This window comes from Orycteropus afer, unplaced genomic scaffold (assembly GCF_000298275.1).
Source record: "Orycteropus afer afer isolate SDZICR_OR568_19922 unplaced genomic scaffold, OryAfe1.0 scaffold00375, whole genome shotgun sequence".
Classification (NCBI taxonomy): domain Eukaryota; kingdom Metazoa; phylum Chordata; class Mammalia; order Tubulidentata; family Orycteropodidae; genus Orycteropus; species Orycteropus afer.
In genome coordinates, this window is record NW_006921962.1 from 986,781 (window position 1) to 991,749 (window position 4,969).

The 4,969-nt window shown below is 37.7% G+C and overlaps 1 protein-coding gene across 1 annotated transcript in view; it reads right to left on the reverse strand.

The window, feature by feature from the left end:
* Positions 1 to 4,969, reverse strand: part of ACSS3 (acyl-CoA synthetase short chain family member 3) — a 281,025-nt gene that overhangs the window by 7,481 nt on the left and 268,575 nt on the right. The gene's annotated exons all lie outside the window — the stretch shown is intronic.

Below are 4,969 nucleotides of genomic sequence, written 5' to 3' on the forward strand. Positions count from 1 at the left end.
CCTTATATACAGGAAGCAGACTGCATACCCAAAGGCAGCTACTCAGCTGCTTGTGGTAGATCCCACCATGGAGTTGATTGCCAGTCTCATCATGGAAAATAACTACCACCAGCTGCCCAGCCACTCAACCAGGCCCAGCCAAGTTGACACACAAACATAACTACCACATAGGACCATTGTCTGCCAACCCTATACACGGTCTTGGGTACACTCCCCACTTCATAGACATACCTAATAGTGCAGTCTGTCCACCCATCTATCCACCCATATACCCATGTCAAACTGCTATCTTCTGTTCAGCTCTTTTATCTTGTAATTTCTTCCATTTACTTTAGCTACTCTCTGTTCAAAAGCAAGTTTCAGAGTCTCTTCTGGCATCCATTTTGGTCTTTTGTTCCTTTCCTGTCTTTTTAATGACCTTTTGCTTTCTTCATGGATGATGTTCTTGATGTATCCCATAATCTGTCTGGTTTTCAGTTACTGGTGTTTAATGTGTCAAATCTACTCTTCAGATGATTTCTAAATTCAGGTGGGATATAATCAAAGTCATATTTTGGTTTTCATGGACTTGTTTTAATTATCTTTAGCTTCAACTTGAACTTTCATATGAGCAGTTGATGGTCTGTTCTGGTTAGTTCCTGACCTTGTTTTGGCTGAAGATATTAAGCTTCTCTGTCACCTTTTTCCACAGATATAGTCAATCTGATACTTGTATATTTAATTTGGTGAGGTCCACTTGTATAACCACCATTTATGGTGAAAAAAAGGTATTTGCAATGAATAAGTTGTTGGTCTTGCAAAATTCTGTTATATGATCTAGACGCTATTTCAATCACCAAGGCCATATTTTCCAATAACTGGTGGTTCTTCTTTGTTTCCACCTTTCACAGTCCAATCACCAGTAATAATCAATACATCTTGATTGCGTGTTTTGGTCAATTTCAGACTACAGAAGTCAGTAAAAATCTTTAATTTCCTCTTCTTTGGCTTTGGTGGGTGATGTGTAATTTGAATAATAGTGGTATTAACTGCTCTTCCTTGAAGGCATATGGATATTATCTTATCACTTGTCTCTCAGTTTGTAACAGTGGTGGCTTCCATGTTCCTGTGAGGCTGGAGGCTATGCCACTGGTATTTCAAATACCAGCAGGATCACCCATGGTGGACAGGTTTCAGTAGAGCTTCCAGACTCAGACAGACTCGGAAGTAGGAAGAGGCCATCCACTTCTTAAAGAATTGGCCAGTGAAAACCTTATGAAAACCTAACTAAACACACAAGTTAACATTTCTCCTATATCCTATTCTAAGCCTTAGAATCAAAATAATATGTTGTAAAGGTTGTCGTCCATGTTGTTTTTGAATCCTACAGTGCTGAGCATTATTTCTCTTGTTGTTGTTAGTTGCTGTCATTGGCTCCAACTCATGGTGACCTTAAGTATAATAGAAAAAAATATTGCCTAGTCCTGTACCATCCTCAAAATCCTTGCTATGTTGAGCTCATTTGTGCCACCTACATGTCAATCCATGTCATGGAGGTTTCTGCGCATTTTTACTGACCCTCTATTTTACCAAACATGATGTTCTCTTATGGTCATTGGTCTTTTCTGATGATCTGTTTAAAGTAAGCAAGGCAAGGTCTCTTCATCCTAACTTCTAAAGGGTATTTTGGTTGTACTTCATGACAAATTTGTTCATTCTTCTGGCACTCCAAACAATATTCAATATTCTTCACCAATACCACCATTAAAATGCACAAATTCTCCTTTGATCCACTGTCCAACTTTCACATGCATACGAGGCCACTGTGAAGACCAAGGCTTTCATCAGGCACAACTTAGTCATCAAAGTGGTAGGCTTGCTTTTAAACATTTCAAAGACATCTTTTGCAGCAGATTTTCCCATTGCAATATTTCATTTGATTTCTGGACTGCTATTTCCATGGGCGATGATTGTGGATTTTAATAGAATGGAATCCTTGACAACTTCAATTTTCTGCTATTTATCATGACTTTACTCATTTGTCCAGTTGGCAGGATTTTCATTTTCTTTATATTCAGGTGTAATCCGTGTTTAAGACTATAGGCTTTGACCTTTGTCAGTAAGATTTCCAAGTTGTTTTCACTTTCAGCAAGCAAGGATTTGTTATCTGCATACTGCAATCTTGATGCCAAATTCTTCTCTGATTATTTGCTCAGCATACAGATTGAATAAGTATGGTGAAAGTCTACCACCCTGACACACACCTTTTCTGATATTAAACCACTGAGTATTCCCTTGTTCTGTTTAAATGGCTGCCTCTTAATCCATGTACAGGTTTCACATGAACACAATTAAGCATTCTGGAATTCCCATTTTTCATAATTTTGCTTATAATTTGTTATGATCAATATTAAATAAGTGATTTTTGTACCATATTTTATTTAACTTAATTGCTAAGGTAAAGAAAATTAAGGGAGAATAAGCTCAGCATTTCTCAAACTGAAAGAACTGAAGAAAAAATTCAATTCTCAAGTTATGATATTGAAGCATTCTATGGGCACAATATTAAACAATGCAGGAAGCATCAAAAGTATATGGAAAGGAATTCACAGAGTCACTGCACCAAAAGTAACTGGTTGATGTTCATCCATTTCAGGAGGTAGCATATGATCAAGAATCAATGGTTTTGAAGGATGAAGGCTAAGCTGCACTGAAGGAATTGGTGAAAAACAAGTCTCCAGGAATTGATGGAATACCCATTGAGATGTTTCAACAAAGGAATGCAGCAGTCACTTATTTATGCCAAGAAAATTGGAAGATAGCTACCTGGCCAACTGACTAAAAGAGATCTGGATTACTGCCCATTCTAAAGAAAGGAGATCCAACAGAATATGGAAATTATTGAACAATATCAATATTACAAAGAAGTAAAATTTTGCTGAAGATAATTCAAAAAGAGTTGCAGCAGTACATTGACAAGGAAATGCCAAAAAAAAAAAAAAAAAAAAAAACAAGCCAGAAAAGGGCATGGAATGAGAGCTATCATTGTTGGTGTCAGATGATCTTGGCTGAACCCAAAGAATACCAGAAATGTGTTTACCTGTGTTGTATTGACTGAGCAAATTCATTAAACTCTGTGGGTCATAACAAACTATTGATAACATTGTAAATAATGGAAATTTCAGAACACTTAATTGTGTTTATTAGGAATCTGTACATAGACCATGAGGCAATCATTCAAACAGAACAAGGGAACACTGAGTGGTTTAAAATCAGGAAAGGTATGCATCATGATTGCATCTTTTAACCATACTTATTCAATCTGTGTGCTGAGCAGATAAAGTAAGAAGCTGGACTGTATGAAGAATATGGCATCAAGAATGGAGAAAGACTCATAACGTGCAATGTGAAGATGACAAAACCTTACTGAGAATAGAAATGTGAAGCATTTACTGATGCAGATCAAAGAAGACAGCCTTCAGTATGGATTACATCTTGACATAAAACAAAAATCCTCATAACTAGACCAATAAGCAACATTGTGATAAATGGGGAAAATACAGAAGTTGTCAAGGTTTTAATTTTACTTGGATCCACAATCAACACCTATGGTTGTGGAAGTCAAAAAATCAAACAACTTATTGCATTGGGCAAATCTGCTGCAAAAGACTTCTTTAAAGTGTTTAAGAGCAAAGATGTCACTTTGAAGATGAAGGTGCTCCTGACCCAAGCCACGGTATTTTCAATAGCTTCCTAAGTACGTGAGAGCTGGCCAGTGAATAAGGAAGTCTGCAGAAGAGCCAATGCTTTTGAATTGTGGTGTGCAACAATATTCAGGGTACCATGGACTGCTAAAACAATGAACAAATCCATCTTGGAGGAAGTATAGCCAGATGCTCCTTAGAAGGGAGAATGGGTAGGCTTCGCCTCTCATGTTTTGGTCTTATTGTCAGAAGGATCCAGTCCCTGGAGAATGATACCATGCTGGGTAAAATAGAGAGGGTCAGCAAAAAAGAGCAAGGCCCTCAGAAGTGCATTATTGAAACAGTGCCTGTGGTGTGGACTCAAGCATGGCAACGATTGGGAGGATGGTGCAGCACTCAGCAGTGTTTTGTTCTTTTGTACATAGGGTCACTATGAGTCAAAACTGAATTGACAGCACCTAACCATAACAACAATAAGAATTTTATACCCTATTCTCATCCCCTTACAAGTGCTTGGCTGATCACATTATGGAGGGTGATTACATCATTATGTAACTGCCAAATTGCATTATTACATAACCACTGAGAATCATGTCCTAACCAAGTTGACATATATTTTGTGGGGACACAATTCAATCCATAACAGCCACTAACAACAATATGCTCAGACTCTAGTCATGGAAGAGAATGCTCCCACCATAGCAAAGATGAAAAAACTTGGTGAGTTAGATTCTATAATTTTGGCTTAGTATTTCATTAATGAGTAGACAAAACTCTTTTCTCTCATACGAAGTTTTACTTGTTAAAAAAACAAAATCTAAACCTTCTGCCATGGAGTCGATTCTGACTCATAGTGACCCTGTAAGACAGAGTAGAACTTTCCCATAGGGTTTGCAGGGCTATCCATCTTTATGGAAGCAGACTGCCTCATTTTTCTCCTGCAAAGGGCCTGGTGGGTTAAAATCACAGACCTTTTGGTTAGTAGTTGAATGCTTTAATCACTATGACACCAGAGCTCCTAATTGTCAAAAAGCCACTTATTAAACTGTTCATTGATGTCATAGCCTCTGTACCTTGGTTTTTTAATGCCAAGATATCTGTTCAAATCAGTGTAAAAATAAATCAATTGTCCAGATATTTTGTTATCTAACCAGTATGTCTATAATTTTGTTGTTGTTTGTATTGTTGTTATGTGCCGTCAAGTCAGACCTGACTCATAGCGATCCCTCCTTGGGTTTCCGAGGCTATATCACTATGGAAGTAGATTGCCCCATCTTCCTTCCGAG